The sequence below is a fragment of the Canis lupus genome, chromosome 4 (genome assembly GCF_048164855.1).
Source record: "Canis lupus baileyi chromosome 4, mCanLup2.hap1, whole genome shotgun sequence".
In the NCBI taxonomy this organism is placed as follows: domain Eukaryota; kingdom Metazoa; phylum Chordata; class Mammalia; order Carnivora; family Canidae; genus Canis; species Canis lupus.
Window position 1 is genome coordinate 43,497,720 of NC_132841.1, and position 26,569 is coordinate 43,524,288.

General features: G+C 45.3%; 1 protein-coding gene and 3 long non-coding RNA genes across 5 annotated transcripts in view; 2 read left to right on the top strand and 2 right to left on the bottom strand.

Annotated features, from left to right (window-relative positions):
• The window catches only part of SLIT3 (slit guidance ligand 3), a 591,163-nt gene that overhangs the window by 272,698 nt on the left and 291,896 nt on the right, over nt 1-26,569 (top strand). The gene's annotated exons all lie outside the window — the stretch shown is intronic.
• Nucleotides 123-2,698, bottom strand: LOC140632315 (uncharacterized). Its single transcript, XR_012029837.1, has 4 exons — nt 2,484-2,698; nt 2,229-2,352; nt 438-660; nt 123-161 (listed from the first exon to the last, which is right to left on the bottom strand). It is a non-coding gene; the product is annotated as an uncharacterized lncRNA (long non-coding RNA).
• Nucleotides 3,211-6,290, top strand: LOC140632316 (uncharacterized). Of its 2 annotated transcripts, XR_012029839.1 has the most exons (4): nt 3,211-3,399; nt 3,497-3,645; nt 4,267-4,377; nt 5,971-6,290. It is a non-coding gene; the product is annotated as an uncharacterized lncRNA (long non-coding RNA). The 2 variants fall into 2 exon arrangements; XR_012029838.1 differs by lacking the exon at nt 4,267-4,377 and having other exon boundaries at nt 3,213-3,399; nt 5,971-6,287.
• On the bottom strand, nt 7,022-11,744 carry LOC140632317 (uncharacterized). Its single transcript, XR_012029840.1, has 3 exons — nt 10,597-11,744; nt 10,422-10,501; nt 7,022-9,204 (listed from the first exon to the last, which is right to left on the bottom strand). It is a non-coding gene; the product is annotated as an uncharacterized lncRNA (long non-coding RNA).

The window sequence follows — 26,569 nt, forward strand, 5'->3', positions numbered from 1 at the left end:
AGGACTTACCTCAGGCCTGACTTAAGAGTCTGTATTCTCTGAATTCTTCACAACTGTGCTTTACTGCCTGTTTGCTTAGGCACCAGCCCTGCCAGAGTAAGACAAATGGAAAGAGGTGAACTACCTTCCTAAAGGTGTTTTCTGAAATGATTTCTAATGATCTGTGATGGAGCAACTTTCCAGGATTCACTCAGTAGTTAGTTGTTTCATAGATGAATACATGGGGTCAGAGGTGGGGGTGAGAGGGAGGGAGAAGGAGAGACATTAGTGGAGAATGATTTCCAAGGCCGGATCTTTTCTTTATTTGACTCTAGTAAATTTTAATAAGGCCCTTAATGAAATCCCAGTGCTTAGCAGAGCCTCTACGTTTATAAGTCACTGGCCCAGGGTAGAGGAAGGGAACTTGTAATTCTGGCACAGAGCTTAGTCCTGCTGACCTTTGATCCATTCAGGTGAGCCAGACTGATCAGAAGGAGCACCATGCTCTGAGTGCATCACTCCTGCCCAGGTAGAGTCCTGACACTGGCACAAGCATGGCCCCAGCTCCTTAGAGGTGGCTCCCTAGAAGTCTTGCCCCAAGTCAGTGGCTGCCAGTCAAAGAGATGCGTGAAAGAAATTCTCAGATATACTTATCACAGGCCTGCAGAGCTTCATGTCATTCTGCTTTGGAAACATTACAATTAGAGGTTGGTAATGAATGTTTTGGTGATCATCAAAATCCTTGTCTCATTTCCCAATCTATAAGATGCCCTTTCTCACACCCCAGAAATTACTTCCACTAATAATGAGGAATTATCATTGTTAGTGTTAACTATTTAGTGGGCAATAAATAATATTTATAATGTATCAAAGTTTAAAGAATATGACAATAAAACTGGTTCCTGTCTTCTAGCACCTAAAAAAAAAAAAAAAAGAAAAGAAAGAAAGAAAGAAAGAAAAGAAAAAGAACATGTTCCTGTCATTGAAATCCTCTGTATAGAGTGAAAAATGAAATTTTTATCAAAGTGGGCAGTGGTATACATAGCGCTTCCCTGGGATCATATTCTTTATTTCCTACAACATACTTTAAAAAAAAAGAAAAACACCAGCTTTTGTAATGGCAAAAACAGCTGCAGCCCATTTACTGACAGCAGAACCAGGTAACTTTTCAAGTCTGGTTGAGTTTTTTTCCCTTCCCTTTGACCTGACATCCATAAGTAAGGATTTTAGGATGTGTAAAACCCTGAGCTCTGACAGAGCGGGCCCCTCCCCCTCAGGCAGCGGCTGTCTTGCTTTGTGCTGGACAGAGCGTTCCTCCGGCTGCTCTCCTCAGGGGTCTGTAAAGCGTCCCAAAGTCTGGCCTCCTTCTCCAGAAATCACCATCCACACCATCTCACTGAGTAGCAGGGGAATCAAGCTGCCTTATTTGTAGGCAGTTGTCACCTGACCTAGAATATGATGAACCCAAAGGATTGTCGTCCAGAGTCTTGTCATCCCAGAACCAACAGGTGATGGAGACCTCACCAAGTACAGCCATTTTCTAATTCTTGTTCTTATGCAAACCAGAGAGAGGTCATCTGGAATCAGATACCTCTAAAACGTCATGCTTCACCAAAGCTCATGAGAGGCATGTGGAACTAAATTCAGTGGTGTCGTGTCTAGAACACTAGAGCCTAGGCCAGGCTGGGACTTGGATGCAGTGCAGAGTCCCAGAGCAGAGCAGCCTAGGACCTGAAGCCAGTTTGGATTACAGCTTTGGCCCCAATGGACTTAGCATCTTCAGCAAGCTTAGCTTCCCTGAGCCCTGTATCTTCTGGAAAAAATTAGGCCCACATTTCTTATCTCACCAGGCTATTAGGAAGGTCAAATGATACAGTATATGTGAAGAAACTTTATAAACTATAAAACTCTCTAAAAATAAAAGGTGTTATATGTGAATGAGTATAAATCACAGTACACCACTTTAGTTCTACCAATGAATTTGTTCATGAATTTCAGATATGGATTTTTGTCCATATCATTTTTGTCAACTTAATTTCTACTTCAAGCCCATTCCAGGGCTGCCAGACTTATTAGCAAATAAAAGTACAGGACACCCAGTACATGTCCTGGATTGTCTCTGGAAACCTTAGGCCTATCCCTCCAGGCTCTCAGGAAACCATGGTAGGACTGGCTTGGACTCTACTCTCAGTCTGGGCCACTGTTCTAAGGCCTTGTACAGTGTCTAAGATGAAAACCAAGCAAGATACCTCTGTGATGCCTCTCACCCCTTAGGGCTAGCTGCTCTCTGCGGTCACACTGGGGAGCTGAGAATTGTTTTTGCAGAATTTCCTCTGGTCCTATGTTTGCCTGGGCTTACAACACAGCCTCTGCCTTTGGGGGATAAGAGGTTTTGTTGAGGCAAGAATCATGAGGTTGAGTCCTCTTTGCCTGTGTACCCAGCAGTTCCAGCCTTGGTCTCTCCCTGTCTCTCTCTGTGTCCCATGCTTTCATTCTCCTCCTACCTCTGCCCCCAGTACAGGGATGTTTCTTTCTGTTCTGGGAGAAAGCCTCTCTCCATCTTGGTTTTCCCCAGTTCACTTTGCCTCTTTCTCCATCCACTTCCTCTTTGCCCCCTTCAATCTCCACAAACTCTATCGGTTCAACTCCAGGCATGAGCTTTCAGACTGTCAAAGCCAGAGACTCTTGCAAGTAACTTTTCCTTTGTCTCTGCTATGTACCAGCTCTGAGGCAACAAAGGTAAGGCCAATTGGCGACTTGCTTGAGGAGAGAAGACAGGAGAGGAGAAAATAGATGAAAAACAGATACAAATTAGTAGTTCAAAATATGTTCCAGCCATAATTAAAATGGTGCTCATTTAGCATGTACTTAATTACACCCTGTGTTATCACACTTCTCCACTGCTCTTTTCCTGTACTACATTTATAATGTGGGGGAGGGACAGGCACCGTTCTTTAGCATGTCTGCTATGTCATCTGAAACGAGTGCTCAGTTGCCCCATCGGGATGCTAAGCACCTTCCAGGGAAGCTGGCTAACTCAGATGACAACAGCAGACCAAATATCAGTTCCATGGGTTATTGTTCGTTTGTCCTTCATCTGTGTAGATAGCTGAGTGGGCTGGAGGAGCCTGGCACAAGACAGGCAATGCGGAAGGGGGCTAGTAGCTGAGTAGAACACTTGCCCTTTGGTGAAGGAAGGAGGAGAATGTTTGCAAATGGAATCCCATTGTGACACTTGGCATCATTTCAAATTACTGATATCTTTCTGAGAGTCTTGCAGACCTTCTCAGCTGACTCAACCAAGTTAGGATCATCTAGAGACACAGCTACATGGGATCTGGAAAATGAATTAGCAGGCGGTGGCTTTCCAGCATTGCAGGAGAGTACATGAAGTAGAATGGGCGTTTCAAGAGGAGGAAGGTGATTTTCTGGTTTGATACCTTTTGAAGTCCTTTGGTTTTGTGTTCTCAGGTGATCTCTCTGCCCTGATTTACATTTCCTGGTCTCTTCTAAAAAGATCAGTAATTTCTGCTTGTACTGAAATGTGACCTTGGGTGCGGAAAGATGGAGCTGTCTTTGCTCAAATCCTGGCTCACAGATTTACCAGCAGTGTGACCTCAAACAAGTTAGTGCACCTCTGAACTTCAGCTTCCTTCTTGGTGAAAGGCGAGTAACAGCGCATATAGACATTGACCGTGAGGTAGTGCGAGGGCCACGTGCAAGACTTTGTGAAGGTGCTTGCTGCAGGATTTGACAGATAATAAGGGCATGGTGACTGTTTGGTATTATTGCTTTTGGAATAATTTATCTTTGATGCCAAGTGAGGGCTGGAAAATTTTCCTTTGAAAAGGGAATGGTAAGTTCAAGTGGCTTGTCCAGACTGCTGGGGCAGTCAGCAACTGGGCTGGGAACCCCTTCTTCTCAGTAAGAGTTGGACCTGGTTAGGACCACAAAGACTAGATTTCTCTGGCTCCTCCCAGTTGCCAGCTCTAGCTATGACTATGGCCTCTTCTCCAAGGCTCTGTCTTCCTCTGCATGGCCAGGGAATGCAGGCCCCATTCTCTATGCACTGCCTCTCCCAGCCTCACAGCTTTATTGCCACAGAGTATGAGCTGACCCAAAGATGAGTCACCACAGAAACCATTTGCCCTGTTTCATAGGAGTCTAGAGACCTTTGCTCCATGGGACCCAGGGTTCTTTCCACCTCATATCCTGCCAGAGATGGATTCTTTCCATCACAGTGAATTGATCTTTTTTGCTTCTCAATCTCTATATTTCCTTGTATAGACTTCACCCAGGAGGATAAAGTTATCATCACTTCACCAAGAACCATATAGAGCCTTTGCCCAACATGGCAATGGGATGACCTCCTCCAGCCAGTAATACCACAGGAACATGGTAATTCTTCTCTGACTGCTCTCTGTGAACCCCAGCACCAGAGCCTTCTGGCTGGCTGGCTGCTTTGCGACGGTCACTGTTTGGTAGCCTTTAAGCAACAGGGAAAAGGGAGTTTAGCAGAGAAGATTAACATCCAAATTAACCCCACAGATGATTCCATTGTCTCTGAGTGTTCCAGCTGGAGAAGTCTCAGAAAAGCCAAAGTCTCCGAAGATAAAGTGTGGGCATATACTTCTGTGCATACAGTATTATTGCATCGGGAAGAGGCCGTCTTCAGCTCTTACAAATCTTAGGAAGAAAAGCTATTGAGAGGAGCTTTTTACTTTAAAAAAGCCAGGATAGTTAGAATGGTAGCAAAGCAAGTAGACATGTATTCAGTCAAGCACACAGACTGCAATATATGTAGGCAAACATACACAGGCTGTGCTCCCCAAATATACACTATCAAGTACATACACACATACAAAAGTATAATATAAACACATTTACACACCTACCTAGAGACTCCCAGACCCACTTTACCTAATCTCATTTTAAAGTCTATTATTTCTGAATCAAAGAATATAGAATGAGGCTTGGGACAGATGAGTAACTGCATGTCCTGGCCCTTCATCCTTGATGGTCAGGGTAGGTCCCCTGAATTTGCCAATGAGCCATGATGATAGAATAGTCAAACATCCACGGTTCTGAGACCTGTGGGTATGCAGGTGGCAGCTGCGGAATGAGGTGGGCAGAGCCGTGTGACAGAAGTGCCGTGACTCACCCAGTACCCAGGCCACTTCCTGGATGCCATGTGTACTGCCTCATACTTTGCCAAGGAATGACAGCTAAGGAGGCCAAGGGGATTGGTTTTACTCTCTAGTTGGCTCCGGTGGGAGGCACTCACGGTTTCTGGTAGGACAATCTCTTATTTAGGAAACTTTGGGCAGGAATAAACAAGTGGAGGTGTAGGGCTGGGTTTCTTTCATTGGGTTTTCAGATCCTGTTTCTAATAGTAAACACCAGGCTGTCATCGGCTCTTTGTGCTCAGAGAAGTGTGTGTGTGTGTGTGTGTGTGTGTGTGTGTGTGTGTAAGAGAGAGCAGGGGGAGAAGGGTGGGGGAGGGAGTCTTTAAATTTTAATTGGTCTGCAATGAAAGATTTAACTGTTTAAAAAACAAAACCCTCTTAGTCCCAGACCACAACTAATGTGCTAATGTGGGAGGTTAGGGGCTAGTGAAGAAAGGAGGAGGGGAGGGGCAGATTCCTAATGGATCCCATGGGGAGTTATGCTGTGAAGGGTTAGGAGAACCCACCATATGGACAGTGGAATACAATCCCGATCTACTAATTCTCCAGCTCTTGTACTAACTCAAAGGTGGAGAAGGGAATCATTGCTTTCCTTATTTTTAAGATTATCTCGTAAGTGAAAAAGATGATTAGGGCATGCAAAGTTGGTTTACGGCTTAGCAGTTACCCTGCTTCAGAAGATGCCCTGTCTTGTGGATGGTCATGCTGTAAAGCCCTGAAATACAGTGATGTAGCAGATGCTGTGGGGCTCAGGCACTGCCCCGTTGGCTAAAATGATGGCTTATCTGTCTTCTCTTTCACTCAGATTATGAACCCTACTCCCACGGTGTCCCTCAGCCCAGCACAGTGCCTGGTACTGAGGAGACCTATTGGATTTTCTATGGGCATTTGGAGAAGGTATAGCCCCCAAATTCCTGTGGCCCGCATGACTTCTGTATATCCTGCCATTTGGTTGCAGCATGAGCCCTGAGGAGTGATTCACTTGGCCTTTGAGGCATCTTGCACTGTGTCAGCTGAGGTTGTGTCTTCCCTGCTAAAGCTGTGTCTGCAACTCTAGAAAAATGCCATATAGTGGGTACAATAAAGAATGAATGAATGAATGGTTACAACTGCATTTTTTTCCCTATGTCCTGGTGATCCAGCTGAAAAATAAAACTGGGGATGTGCATACTGGTACTGTCACCAGTGCCATTTGCAAATCCATTCTAAATGGCATTGAATTGAGTTGAACTTCACGCCCCTGTCCTCATTCAGCAGATCATCAGGGAAGATTGTGATCGTGTCACTGGTGATGATGATGTCTACCATTAACTAAAAGCCTGCCATGTGCCAGGAACTCTCTTATCCATTTTACATGCATTGTCTCATTGAATGGTCATAGCTATTCTGTCTGTAGTCACTCAAGTTCTGTTTTCCCAGCAACCGTAGCTCGGACCCACATGTCCAAAGCCACAGACTTAAGAAAGTGTGGAGGCGGTATTTTAACTCAGGGCTCTTGACCAACCCCAGAGCCCCTTCTCTTACCTCTCTGTCTTGCTGAGCAATATCAGCAAGACATTGGAGGAAGGCCCAGAGCTGTTAGTAAAAGCTGCAGAAGAAAAACAAATTGTAGGGAGTCTATTATGGTTGATCTTAAAAGTCTAATAATGATCTTATTTTCTCAGGAGAACATTGTGCAAGCCAGTGATTTACCATGCTCCCTGGCTAGGGGATGATATCCAGGCAGCCAGCTGTCCCTACCTGTGCCTCAGGTTCAGGGCTCTGAACCTAACCCAACAGGGACTCCAAAGGAACAATTTCCATCCACTTCTATTTCCCTTAGATGCACAGAGTATTAGCCCCTCCAATTTCAAGGCTTTTTTTTTTTTTTCCAAAGCAGGTCATAGGCTTCTAGCCAAAAATCCTTTCAATTAATGGACTAGGAACAGCACCCATGAAGCAAATTAGAAACAGATAAGAAGAGAAGGGCCTCCGTGCTCAGAGCAGAGGAAGGGAATAATTCTTGGATTATGCTGATGATTTACCAATGTTTTCCTAATGTGAGAATCGGTCAGCAGGGGCCTGGGTTTTTTATGAGGGAGGAACCTCTTCCAGACAGCTCACTCCCCAACAGCCCCGATAAGTCCCCACACCCCCACTTCCAGTGAGAACGTTGCCCTCTCCAGAGTCACGGTGTCAAAGCCTGTTTAGCTGTTCTTTACGTATCAGCCACAACCCCAACATTAGTTCATGCTTGGAATATGAAGCCATTTCATATTTATTCTTGTTTTATCTGGCAGGGAGCCTTAAAAGAAAAAAAAAAGAGTCCCCTGCTGGTGCTGTTCAGCTCTTATATCTTTATAGTCTCTTGAATTGATTTGACAGAGCAATCATAGGCCATGGGTGAGACCAAACGCCTCTCTCAGCAACAGGCTGGAAGAACGGACGAGACTGCACAACTCACCGCCCTGGGGTTACTCCAGCCACATTCACATTCTGCCCTGAGGGGTATGTTCATGCCCTCACCTACTCTGGACTATGCAGACCAATACCATAGACAGAGTGTCCACATGGCAGTTTTCAGTGGGAGCTTCTGAAAAAGAGCAAGGGTATCTGGGGAGCCATTAGGAATGGCTTTCACCACAGAACATTCTAGAAACTGAGTGGAGTCAGACTTCCCCAGAGGAGTTGCAGGCTCTCGAAAAGACTTCTCCAAAGCCACAGTGAGTTTCAGGAAGATTTGTCAAGTGACCCGGCCTGCTGAAAAGCTAAGGTTCGCATTTTGCAAGCTTCAAAGAAGTCAAAGGGGACAGTGACTTGAAAGGACATATGACATTGTGTGTGCACAGAGACATACACTGAGTTTTCTGGGAAAAAAACTCTACAGATTTTGGTGGGTAAGCAAAGAGGTCTGTGACCCCAGAAAGCTTAAGAACCTATGAACTAAGATAACTTTCACTAATGTTCTGAGATGATTTTAAGTACAACTCAGACAAACTTATTTTACTATCTGTGTGCTTGTTTTCAAGTTGGTTAAAAATATATATAACTAGTATCTCACATTTATGATTTTGCAGATATAACAGATTTTGTTATGTAAACCTAACAGTCAAGTTATTAGTGGATAAGGATAAAATAAGTAAATAGCAGTACAAATTCTATGCATCTATGGTAAATTCCACGTATGGTGAATTGGGAAATACTTTAATCAAGGAAGAAAAACATGGATGATTCCAGCCCTCATGATCCTTGTCCCAATTATGGAGATGTTTCGCAATTAGACCCCCAATTTTAGTCTGTCCCACCAGCTGCTTACACACCACCATGAATTCTAACACGCACTCAGATCATAAGGGCTCTCCTGCTCCAGAACACACAATAGCTCTCTGTAGCCAAACCATTATGTCCTAAATCCTCTAATTGGGTTTTCAAGTCCAGCCTCCTACCTGATGTTAGCCCCACTATTTCTTGCTTTGGAAACTCTTCTCCTCCCAGACTATTCTTTTCACTGTCCTCCCCAGCTCCCCAAATTCCATATTTATTTCTGCCCTGTTGCTTTTGCCATGTAATTACCTCCATATCCGGTGCCTCTTGTTTTTCTCTTGAGTCACCCCACCCCCAAATCTGCAGTTTCCACCAGTGTTTCCCTTCTCTGGAATATCGCTGCCTTGCCATTCTAGCATGTCAGAAAAAAAGGGAGACTTTTGGTTAATTACCACTTCGTTTGGCACCAGTAAGCCTAGACGTGGAGAGGAGCCACAGCCCGAAGTCTAAAACTTCCCTTTTGGCTTGTTGAACTTGTTGACGAAATGGGATAAGTTTGGGATTAATCTTTGAAAAACAAGTGAGATAAACTTCAGGGTTCCAGAGATATTAACTCCTTGGTCCTCATCCCAGCGTAGGTTATCAAAACCAAGAATTGTTCATTTTTCACAGTTTATGAGGTTTATCTTCGGCCTGTCATGAGACGCTTACAGAAAGATGAAATTGGTCTGTTTCCAGTCTATTTCACTCTCTCATTCCCGCTCTTAAAACAAGTTGAAATGCTCCATTGTAAACACTTGAGGGGGAAAAAAAAAATAGATGTGAGCAGTGAAGGCCATGTACCTCTTACAGTTACTTTGCATTTTTTTAGGTAAGAATGAATAACAGAAACTTTTTTTTTATCGTGAAGGCCAAATTCAAAAGGTAGAGGGCCTCCCCCTTCATTCCAAGCAGAAGGTGAATTTGAAGTGATCTAGTTGGGGAGGGTGACCTCAAATTGTTCTGTGGGGGTAGTTTAGAACTTTTTGTTTTCTCAGGGTTGGACAGAGAAGATACAGGTTCACAAAATGAGGGATGGAGAGGCACTAGATGTGAGAAACTTGTAAAAGAGTTTGCTGGTGTGTTTTCATTGTATTGCCTATCAGACATTCACTAAAAAATAACAAAGTATTTGGATAAACTTGAAAGTGGTTTGAGATGTGAAGAGTACTATTACGTATTTGCAGAAAAGCATTTTTTCAATTGAATGGGATTTTTTTATGCCCTTCTGACGCATCACAACTTTACTAATAAATAAGTTGACAAAGTAATAGAATTCTTATGGGCACCCTGCTCTGTGCACAAGTCGCTAAAGGTGGTTTCCGAAATGACAGATCAGCAGGAAAAGTTCAAGAGAGGTTTAGAACCAAAACCTCTGATCATGAGCATCTAGGATAAAATAAAGACTGACTTAAAAAAAATCATTTCTCGAGACTGTTATTACTGAACCACTGTGGATTCATATTTATTAGATAGATGTTAACTGAATGCTCAGGGTTTTTATAACTGGCAGGTGTGTGTCTTTCTTTTTGTGGTTATGTTTGTATAAAGGAAATTTCTAAGGATTCTTTAGTGAGGTCAAACCAGGACTGTAATGTTCAACTCTGTATTATGATTCATCTCATGCTCTGGCTTCTAATACCCATAAAGTTTCTGTTATTCATTCTTACTTAAAAGTTCTTTGTTGTCACTATTGTTTTTAGATTGTTGAGCATCTTCTGTGATTTCTTTATTGTGTTTCTCTTTGTGTAGTTCTGAATTGTTGATTTCAGCATTAATGAAAGAACTTTCCAGTTCTGGGAAGGGTCAGGTTAATAAGGGTTACAATTCTGTGTGTTCTTAACTAATTTTTTTAAGGCAAGGCACAAACGTGTTTCAGAATTCCCAGCCTTGCCCCAGCTGGCCCGGCACAGAGGCTGGGAGCATAAGCCCTGCAGGCAGACCATCTGGACTTGAACTTGGGCCCCTACTCACCTCTGGCATCGTTGGCTATGGACAGAGCATCTTGTGCCTCAGTTTCCTCATGTGTAGAACTGAAGTGAATAATATCATGCCTACCCCACAGAGATATAAGAATTAATGACTTAATACATTGGTTAATACATGCCTGGCTCATACTCATTTCTTCATGTGCTATTGCTGTACCTACCTGACAGAAAGCATTCAGTGTTACTTCTTTTTTCCACGTATCAATCTTGGAACTATTGTATAACTTCTTAGTAACGATCACAGCATTTATTGATCACTGATTTTTGCAAATGGTGGGAAATGTTTTACCGCTACTCCTTCTATTTCTGTAGAGGGGCAGAAACATCCAGGCTCCAAGAGGAAAAATTACGAAGGGCCTTTAGGCTGTCTTCCCTCTCCTTCACTCACTTTTCCCTACTCCAAGCCTGTTCTACAAAATCTTTGAGGTTTGGAACACCATTAGAGCCCAGCAGGCTCCTGTTCATATAGATCTGAGAGCTCACAGGTGGCGTCAGCTCTGTGCCTGCCACCATAGAGCCTGCCCTTGGGTTGGAGCCAGGACTGCCTTTATGAGGCCTCTGGACACACCCTCGGTTCTCAGTCTCTACTCCTGGGGTGTTTGTCAGTGTGAGCCAGTGACTTGGGTTAAACATGCCTCCTCTGCATACCCCACCCCTTACCCCACCCTGACCCCTGCTGCCAGGCTCATTGTCCAAAGTTCTGGGAGACAACACTAGGAAGTCTGTGGGCAGTGGTGGCCACACGCCTGAGTCACATCTTTTATCAGGTGACCTTTAAGAGCAGTAAGGCCAATGTTCTCTGTCTGCTTGATTCACATTGGTCTTGAACTTGGAAGGGATTGGATTGTGGTTAGTTTTCATAGAGTACCCACAAATACCCACACCAGGCTCTGTGTAGTATTTCACTTGGTCTGATGTCCCTCAGAGGTGAGGATGATTAGTAAGTTGATCAGATCAGGGAACCAGACTGGGAGACGTGAAACTGGCCACACAAGTGGAACAGCCTGGTACCTGAAGATCCGGATTCAAATCCACATCTGTCTGACTCCAGAGCTCAGGGTCTTGAACCCCTCACCAGAGGTTCTCATACTTCAAAGTCTACCCAGGATACCCCAGAAGACTCATTAAAACACAGGTAGTCAGGGTGCCTTGGTGGCTCAGGTCATGATCCCAGAGCCCCAGGATTGAGCCCCATGTCAGGCTCCTTGCTCAGTGGGGAGTCTGCGCCTCCCTCTGCCCCTCACTTCACTTGTGCTCTCTATTTCTCTCACTCGCTCTCTCTCAAATAAATAAATAAAATCTTTAAAAAATAAAACACAGATTGCTGGGCCCCTTCACAGAATTTCTGATTCCATGTGGAACCCAAGAATCTGTACTTCTAACTAGTTCCCAGCTGGCACTGGGGCTGCTGGTCCAGGGACCCTGCTGTGGGAACACTGCTGTATACCCAACTGCATGCAATCCAGTGGCTGTTTCTTAGTTCCAAGCCTCATGGTCTATTGGTACATGAAGTAGTATAAAATTCTGGTGCAAAACATCAGAACCAGGAAAGTAAGCTTCTTTGAATTATTAACTGAGATATCTTCCAGCTTGCATAGAAGATGGATCTGTCTGAAGACATTTTAGAATTTGTTGTACTTTCTAAAGCTAAAATGAATCAAGGAAAGGATGAAGGGATGTGTCGCTTTAAGCCGCGACAGAGTATTTTATTCTTAAAATACATTGTCTGGTGACATTTTATTCTATGGACAATCTGGATGACTTTCCTTCTTATAACTGTGAAACCAGGAACCATCCCTATGTCCCAAGAGCTTCTTAGAATTTATTACTGAGAGCTTCCACCTGGTTTTGAATATAAACAGTCAAGAGGGAGGGACAGATGGGATTGGAAATTGGTCCCAAATTCAGGGAAAAGTGATTACATGAAGAACAGAGCCCCTGGTCCTTTAATAGACACCAAAGATGAGGCCAGACAGGGGTTCTAAGTGGGTGTAAAGTGCCCAGGAAAAACTCGGATGTACCAGAAATCTGATTTGGTTTCACCATTCCCATGAACCTGATTTTGAACTTTAAGTCCCATCTTACCAAGCTGGTTGGAAATTCCATGTCAGCCACTATCTGGGTCTTCCCCTCTTCTCCCCTCCAGCAGCCCCCACCCCAGCACAGTTAGGAGTTGGCAGGTGTTTGGAAACCAAAGATGGCTAGCACGGATCCTTCACTGTGGCTCAGGCCCACTGAGGACCGTTGGAACACAGAGCCCTGCTTAGAAAAAGTCTTGCTGGGAAAGAGAATTTGAGTCAATTTTGGCTTCCAGACAGGCCAACAAGTGTGATTCCTGGGGTCTTTCCCCCTTCCCTAGGCACAACAAGGGGTGAGGCATCTCCCAAAACTTTGGCCCCTGTGCATATCTTTCCCTCTCTAATCCCCTTCTAGTTTTTGGGAAGGAAGCTGCTTCCCACCTCTTTTTGAGGCCACTCTCCCTTCAACTGCATTCTTCCCCAGTAGAACTTGATACCTATTAGACCCAGAGCCTGAAATACTCAGCTCTTTCTGGGAAGTGCAGAAAAATAATTTCATTCATCCTTCCAGAATGAGAGAAGGGGTAAGAAAGCCAGCAGAGCTCGGATTTGATCCTAAAACAAAGTGACTCACCTTAGATTCAAGCCATGGTTCTCAGTGGAAAGGTGTCCGCTCCCCAACCCTCCACATAGTTGAGGAGTAGCACACCGGGGGCACTGAGCACAGGTTTTGCTAGACAGTGAACTCTCAGGGGACTAGCTTCTAGGACCTGTGTCCTGGTCCTTGCAGATGCCACTCTTGGGGAAGGGACTGGCATTGTCAATCCCCTCACATAGGGACGCCTGGGTGGCTCAGCAGTTAAGTGCCTGCCTTCTCCCCAGGGGGTGATCCTGGAGTCTCAGGATCAGGTCCCACATCGGGCTCTCTGCATGGAGCCTGCTTCTCTCTCTGCCTGTGTCTCTGTCTCTGTCTGTCTCCGTGTCTCTCTTGAATAAATGAATAAAATCTTAAAAAAAAAAAATCTCCTCACATATGGGGCAAAAAGCTGAGTCTCACTAGGCTACAAATTAGAGAGCACAAAGAAATTGAGGAATTTTTGTCAATGAGGCAGTGAGTCGCTCCCTCCATGATTTCCGGGGTGGGGATGGGGGTGTTCTGACCCTACCTCACAGCTGTGAGAGTGACGTATTGACACGGCAAACGTGCAGCAGTCACCTGATAGTCCTGCAACAGGGAAGGCTCTTAAGCCTACTCAGACCCTCGGACCCTGAGCCAGAGTCTACTCTTCATCAGCTCCTCCCCAGCTCAGGCCACCCCTTGTGAGGCGGGCCTAAGTCTCATTCTGCATGCCCCCACCTCCTCCCCCCCACCCCCCATGGAGGCCACAGAAACAGAGGCTGGTTGGGGCCCCTCCCTCTCAGCGCTAGTTCCTGTCACCCTGCCTGGGGACTGGATGGATGGGCCTGAGGCCAGATCACTGACCAGCCCAGATATGAAGGGCCATTTAAAAATCTGCCACCAGGGCGCCCTGTTGGCGCAGCAGTTTAGCGCCGCCTGCAGCCGGATGTGATCCTGGAGACCCGGGATCGAGTCCCATGTCGGGCTTCCTGTATGGAGCCTGCTTCTCCCTCTGCCTGTGTCTCCCCTCTCTCCCTCTGTCTCTATGAATAAATAAAATGTTTTAAATAAATAAATAAAAAATAAATAAATAAAAAATCTGCCACCATTAACTTTCAGACGGTAAATTCTCACAAGCCAAGAGTTGCAAGGTGAGGGTCAGAGAAGACAGTTCTTTTCAGGTCTCTGAATTCACTGTTTTTAAGAAACCACACAGGGGCATCGTGAAGGGGTTTGGCATTATCACTGAAGCCCCCAAGTATATATAGCTAAGCAAGCCTGGGGTCATAAGAAGTCATAGATGATTTCTGTTGCATAAGTTTTGGGAGTATAAGTACCTAAGAGAGACTGTTTTATTGTGTGTTCATTAGAAATGAAACTTTAGCCCTCTTCCCACCTCCCATCCACTTGAAATGGAACCATTTTATGTCACTCTGGTGTGAAATGGGAAAGGATATTTGTAGCTCAAATGGCCCCATGTTGACGTCAGCCCAGGGAAGAGGACAGCAGGCCCCACTCCGGAAGGGCTCTGTTTGCAGACCCAGTGCCTCTGTATACGTTCCTCCATCTGAAAGGGGAGAGGCCTCTCTTGAAGGGAAGAACTTCCCCACAGCAGCAGTCTAATCACTCCTCCTTTTCCCGGCTGCCCTCAGCCATGCTGAGCTTCTGTGAGCTCCGTGGCATGCCTGTTCCGTGCCTGGCACTGTGCTGAGTGCTTTTGTGTACACTAATGATCTTGGCAGTCACCAGTTGAATGTTTGGAGGCGTGAGGGTTGGAGGCACACTCATAGTTGGTCAGAAGAGCCAGAAAGGAGAGTGCTGGGGGAATCAGATTCAATAGCAATCTTTCTCTGGGAAATCAACCATAGTTCTCAAGCTGTGTACAAGAATGCAGGCTCAGATGTCCAGTGTGTTTTGGCTTTGCTATCTGGGAGTTGAGCTGTGTGCAGAGTTGGCAGGTGCCAGCTTGATGCTGGTTTTCCATGCAAACAATTATGCCACAAAAGGGGCAGGAAGTGGGGGTAGCAAGGGAAGCCGCCATTGGAGACCACAAGTTCCCAATCCATTGGAACCATTTCCATCTAACTAATGAGAATCATCTATTTTGCAAATGTGTCAAGTGGGTCCTCTCAGGGGAAGAGCCTTCATGGCACTGATGATTCTCAATGTTCTAACAGTAGATTAGCTAAGTTTTTTTTCTTCTTTATCCCCTAACACAATTCCAATAATTTTCTTTCATCACTTTGTCATTGAGTACCCAAGGAAGACAAACTAAGTTTAGTGTTAACTTGTACAAACCACAACTAAGGTATCACAATGAAGAGTTGGGAAAGTATATTTTAAAATTGTGTAATCAATCTGATAACAGGATAGTGACTTTGAGCATCCATCCTGTTGGATGATCCAAGTAGCTAATTTGTCCTTGCTCTATCCATATGCCCCCATTTGTAGCCCAGCCCTAAACAGCTCATTTGTGAACCTTTTCTGCTCTGTGTCCAGGACAGCCCTGTGTGCTCTCGCACTGAGTCAATCTGCTTGGTTGCACCTGTGGACATCCTGAGGCGTAGCATCCATGCTGCAGTTGAGGGGCATACATAAAAGATGCACTCTTAAGTGAGATCAGTTTGAATCTTGCCTCTATCCCCTATCAACTGTGTAATTTTAGGTAGGACACCAGATTCTTCTGTACCTGAGTTCCTTCATGTAAAAATGGGGATACTGATAGCTTCTAACTTTGTAGGCTTATTGTAAGCATTAAATGAGATGATTCATGCAAAGTAGAAAGCCTGATGCATCGTGGATCTTAATAGCACTCACCATTATCATTCAATCCATTTTGACCTGGGATGGAAGGGCTGTTAATCTCGGAGGAAAGGTGGGATTTATGTGGGCCATATAGATAAACAATGTGTTTGGGTGTGGAAGGACACCAGGGTGGATAGATAACTGAATCCTGGGATGTGACTGTCACCATTCTTGGAGATTATGAGCAAGTCCCAGGTGAGAAAGTGTGAAAAATAAAGGTTGAGGATGATGTAAAAAGTCAGGGCTGTTTTTCTGTACAAATCCAAACATGCTTTTTAATTGTCTATGTATCCCAGAAAACCCTGAGAGAGGGTCTTAACCAGCCACAGCAGCCCAGCATCACACCCTTCCCAGCACCAAGGGTCTCATTTCCCATTTGTTCTTCATTCCATGGGTTCTGGAGCCTTCCAAGGAGCCCACACAGCCTTCCCACTCCAGTGCCTCTGGGACAAGGGTGTCTTCAGACAACCTGGTAAAGTCATTTTCTTCTCTTTCATCTTTTCTCAAAGCTACACAAATAGCCTATTAGGGGCAAAGTCAGAACAAGAACACCAGCCCCTGATTTCTTGTCTACATCCCCAGACGCCCTGTAATCCCAGCTAATTCTAGAAGCCCTCAGCTGCTGCTAGAAGCCTACGTTTTATAAATCTTATGTTTTGCTTTTGTTTTATTTATATTATTATATAACATCAAGAGGAATCAAAGGGCTTTGCTAGATTGGGAAGAAGGCAGGATGCAGCAGAGAAGGTGGGCACTACCTAGGAACAGGGTGGTGGCTTCCCATGCCAGTCGTCATTTTTTCTTGTTTTTATTTCTGCCTTTCATCATGTTGGAAAAAGTATATGAGAAAACAAAAACCCTTTCCATGAATCTTGGTGAGGTGATAGAAAAGTATGTAGTCACTTAAAACACTTCTGACTTTGTAGGACAAAAAGCACCTTTGGAGCAGCGCCAGGGGGGCATTGAGCTAATGGAGTGAGCACCCACCTGGGGGAGTCTTTGACCTTCACCTCACACTGCCTCACTCTCTATATCTGTACAATGGGCTACTGTCTGTCCTGCCTGCTTCAGAAGGCATACAGGAGGAGTCTCTGAGAAAGCAAGGGCAGGATCTCGCAGGTGGGACACCATGCACAGGGCCTGTGTAAGTGAAGACTAACATCTCAGAGCTCTTTCCCCAACCCCAGGAGCCTGGACCAGAACACACAGAGTCCTGAGTCCTGCTCCGTCAGAGCAACTTATCAGTGGCTTCCCAAGAACCTGGCCATTCTGCACTTGGCTGACAGCTCGGGTTTCCTTAGTCCCTTCAGAGATGGAGAGGGAGGAAATGTGTATTTTTCAGTTTGAGAAGGAAGATAAATCTCTAAATGTCAGACCTAGAGCTTAGAGTGAGTACATAAGGGCCGTTTTCATTTGGGGCCTGATGGAGCTGTGTGGGTTTCCCGGCTTCCAAACACCCACCTACTGAAGTCCCAGAAGCTGACCCTCCTTGAGAGGCTCGAGGGTAAATCCTGCACTCTTGTCACCCTTTCCAACAAAGAGAACTCTTTGAAGCTCACATGGAGCTCTGGTGGTCATTATTCTGCATGTAAAGAGCCTTTGCTAATATCCACTGACACTTTCTAGTACAAGGGGAGCACTATATCAACCCCCACAAGAAGAACATGCTGCTGACACTAGCATATGAGGCTGCAGTTCCCTCCTATGTTCAATAATCCTGGGAAGCAACAACTAGAAAATATATTCTAAGGAGTAGTCAGCCATAGAGAACAGTGTTTCTCAAACTGCATCCTTTGGAACCCTGAGGTACCATGGAATATGTTTCAGAGTGAGGCAGAGGTCAGGATCAGGAGGAAAGGAGCAGGAACTGGGAAGCCCAGTGGGCAAAGCTCCAGGCCTCGGTCTTCCAAAACATCTGCTTTCTTCTGCCCTTTATGTCATGGTTCCAGATACTGCTCCATGGATAGAAGGTTCCTCTGCTTTTAAAGAGAGTTTGAGGACCACTGGCTGATTTAGAGGTTCTGTTCCCAAGATTCAACCTATAATCATATCCATAGAAAAATAAATAAGTAAAAGCCATTTACAAATCCAGCTTAATTAGCCCTTGCATAAAGTGAAAGTAAACTTCAGCAGAGTTCTATAGGATTCTCAGCCATCATAATCTTCTGGATGTAGTTGAGGGTCCTTGCATGCATCATCAAGCCCCCCTGCTCCTAACTCATGAGGTCGCCTCACACTATCTGTGAGAAACTTCTATGGACTTTAGCTGGAGAGTGAGCAAACTCGAAAAATCTTTGCCGCCCCCATAAAGTGTCTGAAGAAAACGCAGGGGGTCACCCTCATTTCTGCAAGGGGCAACTTTTCAACCACTGAATGGTGGCCTGGAGGAGGAGGTGTTGGGGGAGGGGGCAAGTCCAGAGGCAAATGCAGTGGCTTCGGGCCAAAAGGGAAAACGCACGTTTTCAGGAAAATTAGAAAAATTTGCCTGAGGCAGGTCCTACTTGCACACTGAGTTCTTATATGGGCCCTTTTATATTGCTGTTTGCTTTGCTTTTAAATAAAAAATGAGTGCCTGCCAGCCAGGGGGCCCCTCAGGCCCTGAAAGGGTCTGCACAGCGTTGCCCCCACCCCCCCCACACCCCCCCTACCCCCCAGGCTCCTGGGTCAGAGGCAGATGGGAATTGCAAACCAGTGTCTAGAGGGAAATGTGGGGGAAGAGGCAGCCCGAGTCTGGGCTGGCTTTGTATGTACCGTAAAGAAAAAGCCGGGTGGCCACTCAGAAAGGGGCTTTCTCCTCTCAGGTTTCAGGGGCGGACCCTTGAAAACAATTTGCCTGCTAGAAAGACTGAAAAGGATCTTCACAAGGTCCCAAGCAACAGGGAGAGCCTCATCCCAGCTCTCCTGACAGACCACCATGGCTCTCAGTTTTCCCAGGCCAGCATTCCTGCAGTCCTGGCTATAGGTTTGCTGCTAGGGAAAAAAAAGCCAAGGTGAACAGTATAGTTTAGGATACCCCTAATCCACCTCTGCACCTGGGGTAGCAGTGTCCCTCCTGAGACTGGGGCCATGGGCCCCCTGTTCTCTTCAGTGCCAGGCAGGTGGCAGGGTGAGGCCGTGCACTTGCTGGTGAGAGCAGCAACTGGGGAGAGGGGGGGAGGTAATTCAGATCCTCCTTTCAAGCCCTCTGAACTTGTTTGTTCACCTCTAATATGGGCACAAGAATACACCTGCTTTATAAGGCTTTTTGGAAGGATGAAAGAAGTCAGTCTTTATGGAACCCACAGCTCAATCCTTGGCATGTAGTAACCACTCACGTGTTAGCTATTCTTAATTTAATCATGCTTATGGGGAAGCAAGCACTCGAATATAGTATCTAATAAGAGTGTATGTTTTGCAATAAAAAAAAAAGATCTAGGTGCTGGTCTCAGCTGTGTCAATTGCTTCCTGTGTGATTTTGGATAAATTCCTTGACCTCTCTGAGCTTCACCTTCCCTTTTTGTGAAATGAAGATGATAATGCCCATCTCACAAGGCAGCAGGGACGAATGAAAGGAAGTAACGCGATTATGTGCTTATTAGCACAAGGCCTGGCACTTAGCAAACAGTAAATAATGATAGATACCAATATTACTGCTAGCTCTCACATATGCTATTATCTCCAAGGGGAACTTAAGCATTTGCCCTTTTCCCCCTAAAACCTCCTCAGAATGTCTTCTCCATGCTTTCTGTACCATCTCCACCTCCGGGGCGCAGTTACCAAGGGTAGAAAGTGGGCATCCCATTGACGTCTTGTCTCAGTTGGGCTATCCTCAGAGCTCATCCCCTTTACTTTTTTTGGGGAAAATTGCTTAGGATCTGTCAGCTTGGTCTGAGAACAGGAGCTCAAGACCCTGTTCTGAACCCAAATAAATAGAGGTAGAAGCTGCCATGAAATTTTTATGGAGTGGGTCTGCACTTTCTTGTCTCCTCAGCTTAACCTCTTAACTGTTCTGTGCCAGCTAAATATCTATCCACAGAAGTGTTAGAAATAAAGGGACCTCGGAGGACATTCAAGCTGACCCCCATCACTTTACAGGAGAAGGAAATTGAATCTCAGACAGGTGAATGACTTGTTCAGGGTCCCACTACTGGTTTCTGGCCGCCCTGGGAGTAAACCCCAGATCTCTCAGATGATGATCTGTTTCTCAGCTCACCCTCTCCTATCCTCCCATTTCAGCCGAGCTGTGGGGGCAGTGACTATCGCTTCCTTTTCCAGGGCCTTTGCCCACACTGTTTCGCATTAGCATGTGTCTGCCTTTTCCATTCTTGTGGGTGTTGGTTACAACTCAGATTTGCTTAGCTCTTTTATGGTTCAGCTAGCTCACACAGAGAATTTCTGGAATTATGTTAGGTGCAGAGTAGTTTGCTGTGACTTGCACCCCAGGCTTCCCCCGGTTGGGCTCTCCTTCTTGGAGACCCTGAGGAGGGAGACAAATGTGGCAAATCCCACAGGAGATTTGCCAGAAGTGTCTACTGTGTTCTTAGCAGATTCCTTTCAAGTAGCCGAACCTGAGTTTGAGTCCTATTTTGTGGAAGAATCACTTGGGTTTGTTCCTTCTGCATGTAGATACTTCCATTCCCTACAAAGTTTGTTTTGGAAAACCAATTTCTAAAAGTTTTTGTTACTATTAAGAATTTTGTATTGTGAGAATTTTCAACCAAAAAAAAAGTCCCTTCTTAAAGATGTAAACTTACAGTATTCAATCATTAATGGATTTGCCTGGTTTTCATGGCTTTGTAAAAGAAGCGTTCTTTCTATCCTGTTTTGCAAAGCTTCCCTGCATTCGGTTTAGCTTTCTAATAAAAAACTTGAATTCAGTGGTGTGTCTCTGAGCAAATCAATTTAGTGCCAGGGCTGAGACTGTGGAGATGTAAATGTCTGATAACATTGAAGGCCAGAGTTTGCTTCAGCAGGATTTGTTAATGAAAATAAACTCAGAAAATTTTGCTTTCTGAAGTGAACAAGGAGGGCAGACAGCTGGCACAGCTGAGATGGGGAGTGCCAAAGAGATTCCAGGAGAAAGCATGCACATTTTTTTCTCTGGAGGCAAAATCCAGAGATTTTGGATTGGCTGGCTGGGTTTGTGCCCTGCTGGTCCATGGGGAAATCTCCTAGTTAATCCTCCTCCAACCTACCCCACCATACAAGATAAAGTCTGGAAAGGTATGCAGTCCAGGTTAAATTTAAATCCCAGCCCTTACCCTCCCATAATGTGTGCCGGTTGAGGAGCATCTGAATTACATCCCAAAGCATCTAGTGTGAAGTTCACTTTAAGTTAGATCTTCTAGTCTCCCTGGGTACATCCTGCACTGGGTTGCTATTTTCCAGAAGCTATTCTGAGAAAGTGGCCAGGAAGCCAGACACCCCTCCTTCTGTGTCCTGTGGCTCCAAGTGGACGGGAAGCCCATGGAAAGAGCTGTGTTTCCCATCCTGGGGAGACTGGATGTTGTCTGTGATCCCTTCCAAATATACAATTATAGAGTTCTAGGGTTTTGGCAAATTGTGTGCCCATGTCATTGAGAAAGAAAGGAAAACCACGTGGTTGAGTGAGAGGAGCAATGTGGCAGAGAGTTGCCCTAGAGTGGCCAAACATCGCGGTTTGCCTGGAACCAAGGGACTTCCCAGGACACGGAACTATCAGCTTTAAAACCAGGGAAGTTCTGGACAAAATGGTCACCCCAGGTGCTCCACATCAGCCTCCCTGACACCTTAAGATAGATACAGGTTGGGGAAACCCAGACTGGAGGGGATTTCTAAACCCAACAGGCTTTCTGATGGAGTCTGGCTGATGGAGTGAGGGGGACTGGGTGCTAATGCAAAGGATGCCAAAGAGAACACCTAGAAGTACAGGCAACTTGTTTCATCTGCTTTAGCGCCACTTAGGGCTGCTGTGTACTGATACAAAATTAACAGACAGTGGAAGCGGGAGCTTATGAGGATTCTTAGTTCACTCCTGCCCCTCCTCCACCACCAAAAAGGAAAAAGAAAAGTCATCTCTATATTCCATAAGAAATCTTTTCATCTTGTCCCTGTTCTGGGAATGGAAGCTTCCTCTGCAATGGATAGGCTGCCACCTTGTGGCCATAGGGGAACGTGGGTGCGCAGGGAACCAGAGAGAAAGAAAGAAGTGCCCTTGGGTCAAAATCAGTTCAGCTCCCACCTCGAAGGGGGCAGCAAGCTAAGCGCTGTGCCTCTAAGGCCCTAATGAGATTAACAAGGGTGGAGCTTGCTGTGCATGTGATAAACAAATATGCTTAGCACTTTCCATGTGGTATCTCCAGGGTGCTCCCAGCATTACCGTCACCATTTTACAGACGAGCGAACTGAGACTAGGAGGTTGTCACTTTCTTAAGGTGACAAAACAAACAGCTAGAGCTTGAAAGCAGGAGAGCTTGGGCTTAAAGCTCATGGCTTCAACCGCATGGCTGGACTGGAGGGAGACTAGCCTGAATGGAAATAGGACAGCAGAGTCTGGGCAGGAGAGATGGGCCACCCTGAATATATGGGAGAAACTCAGCTGGGGTACATGAAGAATGGATGCAAGGCAGGGGGTGGCTCTGATGTCAAATGCAGTAGAATCCAGGGTAGAGGGAGAGAACTAGATTGTTGGGATTCTGGGTTAGACAGAAGGCAGGATGGAGCAGCCACGGAAAGACAGGTGGGGATCAGATAAGGACAGCGAGCCTCCACCTAGTGAACATTAAATGATGTGCTGACAGTCTGGGCTCAATAAATGTTAGCTTCTGCTATCAATATTGACAGGCATGAGTTAGCTCCACACTATGGGTTTTACCACATTTCATTAATTTGCAACAACTCTATGAAATCTGTGTCATTAGGAACCCCATCTCATAGGTGAGAAAACAGCCTCGGAGAGGTCATCACTTAGTCCTTTCGATGTCACTTAGTCCTATCGATGGTGCATGAGAGTCCCAGCTTGAACCCAGGTCCTTCCGACTCGAGACCTGTGCTAAAACCTCCACGTGTTTGCTGGTGGCGGAAAACAAAACTGGTTGCAGACGTGGAAGGCAATACTCACGGCATGTGTGGGAGAGCCAAAGTCAGGGAGCAGTAAAGAAGGATTTGTGCAGGGCAGCTGGGCGAGGATCTAGGACTGCAACAGGGCCCCCGACTGGCAACGTCCTGGCTGATGAATGCATGGAAAGTCCTCTCCCTCCAGCTCCCGGTGTGCACAGAGAGCTGTCTCTGCACTGGCTAGGGGACAGGAGGACCCCACGGGCCCAGGGTTGACTTTTCCTTATTCACACTGCCAGGAAGTACAGTGGGATGATGCCTGCACTCACCTGTCTACCTCCAGCAAGTTAATTCACCCCTCTTGAGTTTTCTCTCCTATCATATAAGGATCACTGTTTTTGTTCTACATCATTGTATTAACCTACCTAGCGTCTAGCACTGTGGGAGGGGAAATTGTGAGAATTAACTGTAAGAAGGGATGCAAAAGGACTGTGGGAAAGTGTGAGCCACAGGACGTATTCTGATTTCTGAAACTGAAGGTATGAGCCTATGGAAGACTCGGTGTCACCATGCTGTACAAAGAATGTGTTAAGTAGTATTTTCTTGGTGAGGCAGGACAGTTCATTTAAAAAGCCTTACTACATTGTTTAGGTGTCTTTCAGTTACAAAGTTTTACAAAAAGCCATTCCAAGTTTTACCTTAAAAAAAAAAAAAAGGTGATTGCTTCATGGGTCTGAAAAACACCCCTAGGATGATTTAATTAGGGGTCCAAATACAACCACTACACCCAATTCCTCTCTCTCTCTCTTTCTCTCGGCCCTAGTTTTCTTTATATTGCCTCCATTTGCAGAAAGGTGCTCCCCTCACTGTGACAAGGGGGACACCATAGCTCCAGACCTCACATCTTCCAGGCTCACGTTCAGTGGAGGATAATACCTACCATTGTCTCTGTTCCAGAATTCTGCAAACACATCCCCCCCTCATTGGTTTCAGCTGGGGACAGAGGAATGAGAAGCTCTGGCTCAGCCCAGGGCCACATGCTCTGCCCACCCAAGCACAGGAACTGAAATGTAGGGAGGGCTGGCTCTGCAAACAAAAATGGGGGCTATTGCAATAAAAAAGCAGGGAGAGAAATGCTGGGGAGATATGGCATCAATCAACACATGTCCCCCATCATTGCCTTGCCCTTCAGTTTGGGATATAGGCTCCCTCTGCAGCACTGAAGCTGCTGTTGTTCTGATGACTTGCTGATGAACAGCAAAGCAGAGATTGCTGAAGCTTAATCTCTTTCTACTTCCTAAGACATTGCAAAATCCAGAAAAATGGGCAGAGTGACCTTGGGGCCAGAATAGCATATTCCTGGCTCAGCTCCTAGGGCAGCCATAGAGGGAATTGGGTCCTGACTTCTATTAAAAGAATTGAAGTGTACCTAGGCTGCAGTTTGGTTCCCCATCCAGGAATTGAAGTCCTGCAGGGTACAGAGCCCAAGTGGCTGCAGGTACGGCACTAAAAATCCCCAGCCATAAGAAAGGGAAGACACTTGAGGGTCAAGTCACTGTAATTCTATGAAATGAACTGAAAATTTTAGCTTACTCCTTTACAACTTCTAGTAGCATTCCTCCTATCATTTCTCTCCTGTGTGGTGTTTCTAGATCATTTCTTAAAAGTTTGTCATTAAAATTATCTGGGTGCTTAAATGTACAGAACTGGTCCTACTTGAGACCTCATGATTCAGAATGGGGGGAACAGGAAGCACCCTGGGTTGCTAAGTCCATGGAGGTTTGAGATGTTCTTCTATTATGTGTAAATTTCCCCCAATAACTCACATTTTATCTGCACTTTGCTAAAAATCAGCCTCATATTCCAGTTATTTTCCTCTGATTTCCAAGAGTAGTCCATGAAGTAGAAAACATTACAAATGGGGCTCTTCCTCTTGGAAAAAGTAGGGCAAGCATGAGGTTTTGAGAGTCACCCTGACATTTTGCCAACAAGATGTCATTAAGCCCCATACAGTCTCACCTCGGTACACCACAGGGCCTGGAAAGAGCCTTCTTCTGTTGTTGGCCTTATATAGACAGCGTGGCTGCCCTACACTTCATGATGATCAGAAGCCAGAACAGTTAAACGACGAAGCCAGCTGAGAGAGAGAGTATTGACAGGAAGCATGCCAGGTGACTTAATTGAATTTGGGCAATTCAGTTGGGGTAGCTGGTTCTCATTTAGGAAATTTATATTGAATAACCAGTTCCCTTGTTAAAGCAAGAGACGCAATTTGAGGAGTTCTGCGCCAGGCACAGACAACCCAGCCGGTCCCTATGCTGAGTCCTTGCTCCTGCTCATGTTCACTGGCATTTCAAATTCACTTGGTATTTGTCTGCTTTTCTCCTCCCTTGGGAATTTTCTAAGGTCAATTGTTAGGCTTTTTAATTTTATGGTAGTGAGTTTCAAAGTTGAATGATACTCTGGTTTGTCACCAGCATATTTGACAATGTTTGCCCTCCTTTTATCCAGTTTTTTTCCTATCAGACTCTCCATGTCCCTTTCTTTGTTTTCCTTTTCCTTTCTTTCTTGGCCTCTTTTTAATATGGTAATGGTATCCTGACATAGCTTCTATCCAAGACTCAAAGTTTGGGGGTCTGGTTCTTTTGAGAAAGGAAAAATTTTCTGTGATTTCTCCATCTCTATCATGTACCTCAGAAAACCTTTTGGAAATAGCTTATACCTTCATAAATAAGTAAATAAGTATACCAGCGAATATTTACTATGTGCCAAGCACTGGTCTAAGTACTTTATACCTTAACTTTCATAATAAGTCTAGAAGTCAGTTCCCCCCATTTTGCAGATGAAGAAACTATGGCAACAGAGGATGTCCCTCAAGGCCCACAGCTGAAAGGAGATAGACCAGGGAATAGACCTCAGGTCTTGGCTCTTCACCACCCTGTGCCACATCCCAAAAAGAATTTCGGCCTCAGAGAGATGAGGCAAACATCAAAGCCCCACTTAGGATTTATAATATTTCTGATGAAGAAGATATTTGCTCCCATCCTGGGCAAGGGATTGCAGGGCTTAGATGGAGAAAGTCTTAGCACTAACCTATTATTGATTTATGTGAAAAGATAAATTGGCACCAGACAGGGAAATCCCTGGCTTTAGGTAATCTTGGGGAGTTTATCTGGGGGGATGAGGCTGGTGAGATCTCTACAAAAAGAGGAGCATTTTATTGTACAGAGAGAGATGTTTTGATCACAGAGTTCTTCTGGAGCCAGTAGCTACCAGGAAGTCTGACTTAGCCTTTTGACGTTCAAATCCATCTCCAGTGCAAATGGAAATGTCCCTTGAGACATCAGTTCACCCAGGCCTTCAGGACAGCAGTATGATCACTTCTCACCTTCCAGTTTTGATTATTTGGTGGCTTACAAGATGCATAATTATTCTTTTGCAAAGGAAACCAGGTAAGCGAGAGACCAGTAGTCAACAGTTCATGGACAAGCAGTGATCACTTGCGAGTTGAAGAGACTCCAGTCTCAGCTCTAGCCTTCTATGCCCTGAAGTATCCAGGGTCCTAGACGATTCTTAGGAATCCTGATGCCTTTGTACAGTAATCCAGGGTTCCAGGAATAATGCTTCCCACATTGATTGAAACTGTCTATCAGAGGAATATGAGAGCAGCTGATGTAT